We start from the raw sequence: 11930 nt of genomic DNA, 5'->3' as shown, positions 1-11930 counted from the left end.
ACCAGAATAGGGCCTGAAGCAATCCTGCGGTGTTGCGGCCAGCTCACAAGAAAGCGAGTTGAAGAAAGGAGCTCAGGGGCACTGTAATTCACAAACCTGCAGAGTTATGAATGACAGCTATCGTCCAAAAATATACTGAAGTAAGGCTGCCAAGAGGACTTGAAAGCGGGGCAGAATTGCAGGAAACCGATTTCAGGAGGTAGACTGGAATTGCATTGAAAGCATAGGAAAAGAGGCAGAACGTCCACAATGATGCACTTGGCCAAAAAGGGCGTATGCGTTTTTTCCTGAATATATTCAGGAAAAAACGCATACGCCCTTTTTGGCCAACCAAGCAAGCTTGCAAAGGAAATCTGCACTACAATGAAGTCTCACTTCCCCCCGGTCAAAAGGGCCATCTGAAAAAAGTGTAAAATCCAGAAAGGCAGTACAGGCCATGGAGAACTGGGAGCCTTGTTATGCTGATGGGCGGGATGTAAATTGCCAACAGACACTCGGGAGAAGTGTATGGTGTTTCCTGAAACATCTAAAAAACAAAGCAACAGAGCCTAGGGCACTTCCACTTATGGTCCTATAGCTTAGGGAAATGAAAATCAAAAAGACACCACCACCCCAAAGTTTGGGACGGCTCTGTTTACAAGAACCTCGTTTACGGTACAAGTTCAATATCGCAGAAAGTGAAAAATGGATGAAGAGGTTGTGGTACTTACGTACAATGCAATATCACTCAGCAATGACATCTATGTCATCAGGCCCGTAGCAGCATAGTGAGTGGATTCAGGTATGATGATTCTAACTGAAATAAGTCACACAGAAAAAGAAACATCATAAGATATCACTAATACATGGAATGTAAACATGGCTAAACAGGAACTGGATTACAAAACAGAACAGGGTCTCAAATTTAGAAAACCAACTTATGCTTGCTTAAGGGGAAAGGTGAGTTGGGGTGCTGCATAAAACCAGAGATTGAAATGAGCACAGATAATGTTCCTTTAGCCAAATATGGAATAGACAAGAGCTACTCCTTGCTCAACGAAATGGACTCAACACCCCATATTAAACGCCTAAGAATGTACCGACTAATAAGTATCTTAAAACCTATGGATTGCTATGTCTCCGAAAGAGAATCAGGCGTGTGTACAGGGGCATAAACGCAGCAGTGATAGGATTGGAGAGGTTCGGTGAGCAAATGAAGACCCTTTGAAGTCATATTGCATGGTACCCATTCCACGGGTCTCAACTCTCCAGGTTTAAGGGATTCTTCCTTCAGCTAAAACATACATGTGAAACCCAGAGTATGATCAACCGTGTGATCGGGAGACGTGTTCAAATATGTCTCCATTCTCGTCCCCTGGTACTCGGGTGCAACATTCCAGACGCTTTACTAACACTCACCCGACTTGGAGAGTCAGTGCCATTAACCTCCTGTTTGGCCCAGTTTGCAATTTCTGCGGAAGATGAACAGGAATAGGGAGATCCAATGAGAGACTAGCTGGAGGTGTCTGGACGGGCAAATTTAACTCTCATTTCCCAGCAGGAAGAGGAATTAACCAAAGGCTCAGCGTGCCGTGCCGGAACCAGATTAGGGCCTGAAGCCATCCTGCGGTGTTGCGGCCAGCTCACAAGAAAGCGAGTTGAAGAAAGGAGCTCAGGGGCACTGTAATTCACAAACCTGCAGAGTTATAAATGACAGCTATCATCCAAAAATATACTGAAATAAGGCTGCCAAGAGGACTTGAAAGCGGGGCAGAATTGCAGGAAACCGATTTCAGGAGGTAGACTGGAATTGCATTGAAAGCATAGGAAAAGAGGCAGAACGTCCACAATGATGCACTTGGCCAAAAAGGGCGTATGCGTTTTTTCCTGAATATATTCAGGAAAAAACGCATACGTCCTTTTTGGCCAACCAAGCAAGCTTGCAAAGGAAATCTGCACTACAATGAAGTCTCACTTCCCCCCGGTCAAAAGGGCCATCTGAAAAAAGTGTAAAGTCCAGAAAGTCAGGACAGGCCATGGAGAACTGGGAGCCTTGTTATGCTGATGGGCGGGATGTAAATTGCCCACAGCCACTCGGGAGAAGTGTATGGTGTTTCCTGAAACATCTAGAAAACAAAGCAACAGAGCCTAGGGCACTTCCACTTATGGTCCTATAGCTTAGGGAAATTAAAATCAAAAAGACACAGCCACCCCAAAGTTTGGGACGCCTCTGTTTACAAGAACCTCGTTTACCGTACAAGTTCAATATCGCAGAAAGTGAAAAATGGATGAAGAAGTTGTGGTACTTACGTACAATGCAATATCACTCAGCAATGAAATCTATGTCATCAGGCCCGTAGCAGCATAATGAGTGGATGCAGGTACAATGATTCTGACTGAAATAAGTCACACAGAAAAAGAAACATCATAAGATATCAGTAATACACGGAATGAAAACTTGGCTACACAGGAACTGAATTCCAAAACAGAACAGGGTCTCAAATTTAGAAAACCAACTTATGCTTGCTTAAGGGTAAAGGTGAGTTGGGGTGCTGCATAAAACCAGAGATTGAAATGAGCACAGATAAAGTTCCTTAAGCCAAATATGGAATAGACAAGAGCTACTCCTTGCTCAACGAAATGGACTCAACTCCCCATATTAAACGCCTAAGAATGTACCTGACTAGTAAGTATCTTAAAACCTATGGATTGCTATGTCTCCAAAAGAGAATCAAGCGTGTGTACAGGGGCATAAACGCAGCAGTGATAGGATTGGAGAGGTTCGGTGAGCAAATGAAGACCCTTTGAAGTCATATTTCATGGTACCCATTCCTCGGGTCTCAACTCTCCAGGTTTAAGGTATTCTTCCTTCAGCTAAAACATGCATGTGGAACCCAGAGTATGATCAACCGTGTGAACGGGAGACGTGTTCAAATATGTCTCAGTTTTCCTCCCCTGGTACTCGGGTGCAACATTCCAGACGCTTTACTAACACTCTCCCCACTTGGAGAGTCAGTCCCTTTAACCTCCTGTTTGGCCCAGTTTCCAATTTCTGCGGAAGATGAACAGCGATAGGGAGAACCAATGAGAGACTAGCTGGAGGTGTCTAAACGGGCAAATTTAACTCTCATTTCCCACCAGGAAGAGGAAATAACCAAAGGCTCAGCGTACCGTGCCGGAACCAGATTAGGGCCTGAAGCCATCCTGCGGTGTTGCGGCCAGGTCACAAGAAAGCGAGTTGAAGAAAGGAGCTCAGGGGCACTGTAATTCACAAACCTGCAGAGTTATAAATGACAGCTATCGTCCAAAAATATACTGAAGTAAGGCTGCCAAGAGGACTTGAAAGCGGGGCAGAATTGCAGGAAACCGATTTCAGGAGGTAGACTGGAATTGCATTGAAAGCATAGGAAAAGAGGCAGAACGTCCACAATGATGCACTTGGCCAAAAAGGGCGTATGCGTTTTTTCCTGAATATATTCAGGAAAAAACGCATACGCCCTATTTGGTCAACCAAGCAAACTTGCAAAGGAAATCTGCACTACAATGAAGTCTCACTTCCTCACGGTAAATAGGGCCATCTGAAAAAAGTGTAAAGTCCAGAAAGGGAGGACAGGCCATGGAGAATTGGGAGCCTTGTTATGCTGATGGGCGGGATGTAACTTGACAACTGACACTCTGGAGAAGTGTATGGTGTTTCCTGAAACATCTAAAAAACAAAGTAACAGAGCCTTAGGCACTTCCACTTATGGTCCTATAGCTTAGGGAAATTAAAATCAAAAAGTCACAGCCACCCCAAAGTTTGGGACGCCTCTGTTTACAAGAACCTCGTTTATAGTACAAGTTCAACATCGCAGAAAGTGAAAAATGGATAAAGAAGTTGTGGTATTTACTTACAAAGCAATATCGCTCAGCAATGAAATCTATGTCATCAGGCCCTTAGCAGCACAATGAGTGGATTCAGGTATGATGACTCTAACTGAAATAAGTCACACAGAAAAAGAAACATCATAAGATATCAGTAATACACGGAATGTAAACTTGGCTACACAGGAACTGAATTACAGAACAGAACAGGGTCTCAAATTTAGAAAACCAACTTATGCTTGCTTAAGGGGAAAGGTGAGTTGGGGTGCTGCATAAAACCAGAGATTGAAATGAGCACAGATAAAGTTCCTTAAGCCAAATATGGAATAGACAAGAGTTACTCCTTGCTCAACGAAATGGACACAACACCGCATATTAAACGCCTAAGAATTTACCTGAGTAGTAAGTATCTTAAAACCTATGGATTGCTATGTCTCCGAAAGAGAATCAAGCATGTGTACAGGGGCATAAACGCAGCAGTGATAGGATTGGAGAGGTTCGGTGAGCAAATGAAGACCCTTTGAAGTCATATTGCATGGTACCCATTCCACGGGTTTCAACTACCCAGGTTTTAGGTATTCTTCCTTCAGCTAAAACATGCATGTGGAACCCAGAGTATGATCAACCATGAGATCGGGAGACGTGTTCAAATATGTCTCAGTTTTCGTACCCTGGTACTCGGGTGCAACATTCCAGACGCTTTACTAACACTCTCCCCACTTGGAGAGTCAGTCCCTTTAACCTCCTGTTTGGCCCAGTTTGCAATTTCTGTGGAAGATGAACAGGAATAGCGAGAACCAATGAGAGACTAGCTAGAGGTGTCTGGACGGGCAAATTTAACTCTCATTTCCCACCAGGAAGAGGAATTAACCAAAGGCTCAGCGTGCCGTGCCGGAACCAGATTAGGGCCTGAAGCCATCCTGCGGTGTTGCGGCCAGCTCACAAGAAAGCGAGTTGAAGAAAGGAGCTCAGGGGCACTGTAATTCACAAACCTGCAGAGTTATAAATGACACCTATCGTCCAAAAATAGACTGAAGTAAGGTTGCCAAGAGGACTTGAAAGCGGGGCAGAATTGCAGGAAACCGATTTCAGGAGGTAGACTGGAATTGCATTGAAAGCATAGGAAAAGAGGCAGAACGTCCACAATGATGCACTTGGCCAAAAAGGGCGTATGCGTTTTTTCCTGAATATATTCAGGAAAAAACGCATACGCCCTTTTTGGCCAACCAAGGAAACTTGCAAAGGAAATCTGCACTACAATGAAGTCTCACTTCCCCCCGGTCAAAAGGGTCATCTGAAAATAGTGTAAAATCCAGAAAGGCAGGACAGGCCATGGAGAACTGGAAGCCTTGTGATGCTGATGGGCGGGATGTAAATTGCCAACAGACATTCGGGAGAAGTGTATGGTGTTTCCTGAAACATCTAAAAAACAAAGCAACAGAGCCTAGGGCACTTCCACTTATGGTCCTATAGCTTAGGGAAATTAAAATCAAAAAGACACAGCCACCCCAAAGTTTGGGACGCCTCTGTTTACAAGAATCTCGTTTACCATACAAGTTCAATATCACAGAAAGTGAAAAATGGAAAAAGAACTTGTGGTACTTACGTACAATGCAGTATCACTCAGCAATGAAATCTATGTCATCAGGCCCTTAGCAGCATAATGAGTGGATTCAGGTACAATGATTCTAACTGAAATAAGTCACACAGAAAAAGAAACATCATAAGTTATCACTAATACACGCAATATAAACTTGGCTACACAGGAACTGAATTCCAAAACAGAACAGGGTCTCAAATTTAGAAAACCAACTTATGCTTGCTTAAGGGGAAAGGTGAGTTGGGGAGCTGCATAAAACCAGAGATTGAAATGAGCACAGATAAAGTTCCTTAAGCCAAATATGGAATAGACAAGAGCTACTCCTTGCTCAACGAAATGGACTCAACAACCCATATTAAACGCCTAAGAATGTACCTGACTAGTAAGTATCTTAAAACCTATGGATTGCTGTGTCTCCAAAAGAGAATCAAGCATGTGTACAGGGGCATGAACGCAGCAGTGATAGGATTGGAGAGGTTCGGTGAGCAAATGAAGACCCTTTGAAGTCATATTGCATGGTACCCATTCCACGGGTCTCAACTCTCCAGGTTTAATGTATTCTTCCTTCAGCTAAATCATGCATGTGGAACCTAGAGTATGATCAACCATGTGATCGGGAGACGTGTTCAAATATGTCTCAGTTTTCGTACCCTGGTACTCGGGTGCAACATTCCAGACGCTTTACTAACACTCTCCCGATTTGGAGAGTCAGTCCGTTTAACCTCCTGTTTGGCGCAGTTTGCAATTTCTGCGAAAGATGAACAGGAATAGCGAGAAACAATGAGAGACTAGCTGGAGGTGTCTGGACGTGTAAATTTAACTCTCATTTCCCACCAGGAAGAGGAATTAACCAAAGGCTCAGCGTGCCGTGCCGGGACCAGATTAGGGCCTGAAGCCATCCTGCGGTGTTGCAGCCAGGTCACAAGAAAGCGAGTTGAAGAAAGGAGCTCAGGGGCACTGTAATTCACAAACCTGCAGAGTTATAAATGACAGCTATCGTCCAAAAATATACTGAAGTAAGGCTGCCAAGAGGACTTGAAAGCGGGGCAGAATTGCAGGAAACCGATTTCAGGAGGTAGACTGGAATTGCATTGAAAGCATAGGAAAAGAGGCAGAACGTCCACAATGATGCACTTGGCCAAAAAGGGCGTATGCGTTTTTTCCTGAATATATTCAGGAAAAAACGCATACGCCCTTTTTGGCCAACCAAGCAAGCTTGCAAAGGAAATCTGCACTACAATGAAGTCTCACTTCCCCCCCGGTCAAAAGGGCCATCTGAAAAAAGTGTAAAATCCAGAAAGGCAGGACAGGCCATGGAGAACTGGGAGCCTTGTTATGCTGATGGGCGGGATGGAAATTGCCAACAGACACTCCGGAGAAGTGTATGGTGTTTCCTGAAACATCTAAAAAACAAAGCAACAGAGCCTAGGGCACTTCCACTTATGGTCCTATAGCTTAGGGAAATTAAAATCAAAAAGACACAGCCACCCCAAAGTTTGGGACGCCTCTGTTTACAAGAACCTCGTTTACCGTACAAGTTCAATATCACAGAAAGTGAAAAATGGATAAAGAACTTGTGGTACTTACGTACAATGCAGTATCACTCAGCAATGAAATCTATGTCATCAGGCCCGTAGCAGCATAATGAGTGGATTCAGGTACGATGATTCTAACTGAAATAAGTCACACAGAAAAAGAAACATCATAAGATATCACTAATACACGGAATGTAAACTTGCCTACACAGGAACTGAATTCCAAAACAGAACAGGGTCTCAAATTTAGAAAACCAACTTATGCTTGCTTAAGGGGAAAGGTGAGTTGGGGTGCTGCATAAAACCAGAGATTGAAATGAGCACAGATAAAGTTCCTTAAGCCAAATATGGAATAGACAAGAGCTACTCCTTGCTCAACGAAATGGACTCAACACCGCATATTAAACGCCTAAGAATGTACCTGACTAGTAAGTATCTTAAAACCTATGGATTGCTATGTCTCCGAAAGAGAATCAAGCATGTGTACAGGGGCATAAACGCAGCAGTGATAGGATTGGAGATGTTCGGTGAGCAAATGAAGACCCTTTGAAGTCATATTGCATGGTACCCATTCCACGGGTTTCAACTCTCCAGGTTTAAGGTATTCTTCCTTCAGCTAAAACATGCATGTGGAACCTAGAGTATGATCAACCATGTGATCGGGAGACGTGTTCAAATATGTCTCAGTTTTCGTACCCTGGTACTCGGGTGCAACATTCCAGACGCTTTACTAACACTCTCCCTACTTGGAGAGTCAGTCCCTTTAACCTCCTGTTTGGCCCAGTGTGCAATTTCTGCGGAAGATGAACAGGGATAGCGAGAACCAATGAGAGACTAGCTGGAGGTGTCTGGACAGGCAAATTTAACTCTCATTTCCCACCAGGAAGAGGAATTAACCAAAGGCTCAGCGTGCCGTGCGGGAACCAGATTAGGGCTTGAAGCCATCCTGCTGTGTTGCGGCCAGGTCACAAAAGAGCGAGTTGAAAAAAGGAGCTCAGGGGCACTGTAATTCACAAACCTGCAGAGTTATAAATGACAGCTATCGTCCAAAAATATACTGAAGTAAGGCTGCCAAGAGGACTTGAAAGCCGGGCAGAATTGCAGGAAACCGATTTCAGGAGGTAGACTGGAATTGCATTGAAAGCATAGGAAAAGAGGCAGAACGTCCACAATGATGCACTTGGCCAAAAAGGGCGTATGCGTTTTTTCCTGAATATATTCAGGAAAAAACGCATACGCCCTTTTTGGCCAACCAAGCAAGCTTGCAAAGGAAATCTGCACTACAATGAAGTCTCACTTCCCCCCAGTCAAAAGGGCCATCTGAAAAAAGTGTAAAATCCAGAAAGGCAGGACAGTCCATGGAGAACTGGGAGCCTTGTTATGCTGATGGGCGGGATGTAAATTGCCAACAGACACTTGGGAGAAGTGTATGGTGTTTCCTGAAACATCTAAAAAACAAAGCAACAGAGCCTAGGGCACTTCCACTTATGGTCCTATAGCTTAGGGAAATTAAAATCAAAAAGACACAGCCACCCCAAAGTTTGGAACGGCTCTGTTTACAAGAACCTCGTTTACAGTAGAAGTTCAACATCCCAGAAAGTGAAAAATGGATAAAGAAATTGTGGTATTTACTTACAAAGCAATATCACTCAGCAATGAAATCTATGTCATCAGGCCCGTAGCAGCATAATGAGTGGATTCAGGTACGATGATTCTAACTGAAATAAGTCACACAGAAAAAGAAACATCATAAGATATCAGTAATACACGGAATGTAAACTTGGCTACACAGGAACTGAATTCCAAAACAGAACAGGGTGTCAAATTTAGAAAACCAACTTATGCTTGCTTAAGGGGAAAGTTGAGTTGGGGTGCTGCATAAAACCAGAGATTGAAATGAGCACAGATAAAGTTCCTTAAGCCAAATATGGAATAGACAAGAGCTACTCCTTGCTCAACGAAATGGACTCAACACCCCATATTAAACGCCTAAGAATGTACCTGACTAGTAAGTATCTTAAAACCTATGGATTGCTATGTCTCCAAAAGAGAATCAAGCGTGTGTACAGGGGCATAAACGCAGCAGTGATAGGATTGGAGAGGATCGGTGAGCAAATGAAGACCTTTGAAGTCATATTGCATGGTACCCATTCCACGGGTCTCAACTCTCCAGGTTTAAGGTATTCTTCCTTCAGCTAAAACATGCATGTGGAACCCAGAGTATGATCAACCGTGTGAACGGGAGACGTGTTCAAATATGTCTCAGTTTTCCTCCCCTGGTACTCGGGTGCAACATTCCAGACGCTTTACTAACACTCTCCCCACTTGGAGAATCAGCGCCTTTAACCTCGTGTTTGGCCCAGTTTGCAATTTCTGCGGAAGATGAACAGGAATAGCGAGAACCAATGAGAGACTAGCTGGAGGTGTCTGGACGGGCAAATTTAACTCTCATTTCCCACCAGGAAGAGGAAATAACCAAAGGCTCAGCGTGCCGTGCCGGAACCAGATTAGGGCCTGAAGCCATCCTGCGGTGTTGCGGCCAGCTCAAAAGAATGCGAGGTGAAGAAAAGAGCTCAGGGGCACTGTAATTCACAAACCTGCAGAGTTATAAATGACACCTATCGTCCAAAAATATACTGAAGTAAGGCTGCCAAGAGGACTTGAAAGCGGGGCAGAATTGCAGGAAACCGATTTCAGGAGGTAGACTGGAATTGCATTGAAAGCATAGGAAAAGAGGCAGAACGTCCACAATGATGCACTTGGCCAAAAAGGGCGTATGCGTTTTTTCCTGAATATATTCAGGAAAAAACGCATACGCCCTTTTTGGCCAACCAAGCAAGCTTGCAAAGGAAATCTGCACTACAATGAAGTCTCACTTCCCCCCGGTCAAAAGGGCCATCTGAAAAAAGTGTAAAATCCAGAAAGGCAGGACAGGCCATGGAGAACTGGGAGCCTTGTTATGCTGATGGGCGGGATGTAAATTGCCAACAGACACTCGGGAGAAGTGTATGGTGTTTCCTGAAACATCTAAAAAACAAAGCAACAGAGCCTAGGGCACTTCCACTTATGGTCCTATAGCTTAGGGAAATTAAAATCAAAAAGACACAGCCACCCCAAAGTTTGGAACGGCTCTGTTTACAAGAACCTCGTTTACAGTAGAAGTTCAACATCCCAGAAAGTGAAAAATGGATAAAGAAGTTGTGGTATTTACTTACAAAGCAATATCACTCAGCAATGAAATCTATGTCATCAGGCCCTTAGCAGCACAATGAGTGGATTCAGGTACGATGATTCTAACTGAAATAAGTCACACAGAAAAAGAAACATCATAAGATATCACTAATACACGGAATGTAAACTTGGCTACACAGGAACTGAATTCCAAAACAGAACAGGGTCTCAAATTTAGAAAACCAACTTATGCTTGCTTAAGGGGAAAGGTGAGTTGGGGTGCTGCATAAAACCAGAGATTGAAATGAGCACAGATAAAGTTCCTTAAGCCAAATATGGAATAGACAAGAGCTATTCCTTGCTCAACGAAATGGACTCAACACCCCATATTAAACGCCTAAGAATGTACCTGACTAGTAAGTATCTTAAAACCTATGGATTGCTATGTCTCCAAAAGAAAATCAAGCGTGTGTACAGGGACATAAACGCAGCAGTGATAGGATTGGAGAGGTTCGGTGAGCAAATGAAGACCTTTGAAGTCATATTGCATGGTACCCATTCCACGAGTCTCAACTCTCCAGGTTTAAGGTATTCTTCCTTCAGCTAAAACATGCAAGTGGAACCCAGAGTATGATCAACCGTGTGAACGGGAGACGTGTTTAAATATGTCTCAGTTTTCCTCCCCTGGTACTCGGGTGCAACATTCCAGACGCTTTACTAACACTCTCCCGACTTGGAGAGTCAGTCCCTTTAACCTCCTGTTTGGCCCAGTTTGCAATTTCTGCGGAAGATGAACAGGAATAGCGAGAACCAATGAGAGACTAGCTGGAGGTGTCTGGACGGGCAAATTTAACTCTCATTTCCCACCAGGAAGAGGAAATAACCAAAGGCTCAGCGTGCCGTGCCGGAACCAGATTAGGGCCTGAAGCCATCCTGCGGTGTTGCGGCCAGCTCAAAAGAATGCGAGGTGAAGAAAAGAGCTCAGGGGCACTGTAATTCACAAACCTGCAGAGTTATAAATGACACCTATCGTCCAAAAATATACTGAAGTAAGGCTGCCAAGAGGACTTGAAAGCGGGGCAGAATTGCAGGAAACCGATTTCAGGAGGTAGACTGGAATTGCATTGAAAGCATAGGAAAAGAGGGAGAACGTCCACAATGATGCACTTGGCCAAAAAGGGCGTATGCGTTTTTTCCTGAATATATTCAGGAAAAAACGCATACGCCCTTTTTGGCCAACCAAGCAAGCTTGCAAAGGAAATCTGCACTACAATGAAGTCTCACTTCCCCCCGGTCAAAAGGGCCATCTGAAAAAAGTGTAAAATCCAGAAAGGCAGGACAGGCCATGGAGAACTGGGAGCCTTGTTATGCTGATGGGCGGGATGTAAATTGCCAACAGACACTCGGGAGAAGTGTATGGTGTTTCCTGAAACATCTAAAAAACAAAGCAACAGAGCCTAGGGCACTTCCACTTATGGTCCTATAGCTTAGGGAAATTAAAATCAAAAAGACACAGCCACCCCAAAGTTTGGAACGGCTCTGTTTACAAGAACCTCGTTTACAGTAGAAGTTCAACATCCCAGAAAGTGAAAAATGGATAAAGAACTTGTGGTACTTACGTACAATGCAGTATCACTCAGCAATGAAATCTATGTCATCAGGACCTTAGCAGCACAATGAGTGGATTCAGGTATGATGATTCTAACTGAAATAAGTCACACAGAAAAAGAAACATCATAAGATATCAGTAATACACGGAATGTAAACTTGGCTACAGAGGA

General features: G+C 43.9%; 1 long non-coding RNA gene across 1 annotated transcript in view; it reads right to left on the bottom strand.

Moving 5' to 3' along the window:
- The window catches only part of LOC307181231, a 526820-nt gene that overhangs the window by 459456 nt on the left and 55434 nt on the right, over positions 1–11930 (bottom strand). The window lies entirely within an intron of this gene.

Source organism: Stenella coeruleoalba (assembly GCF_951394435.1).
Source record: "Stenella coeruleoalba genome assembly, contig: scaffold_64, whole genome shotgun sequence".
NCBI classification, from domain to species: Eukaryota; Metazoa; Chordata; class Mammalia; order Artiodactyla; family Delphinidae; genus Stenella; species Stenella coeruleoalba.
The sequence above is the reverse complement of the archived record's forward strand: the minus strand, read 5'-3'. Positions and strand labels throughout refer to the sequence as shown.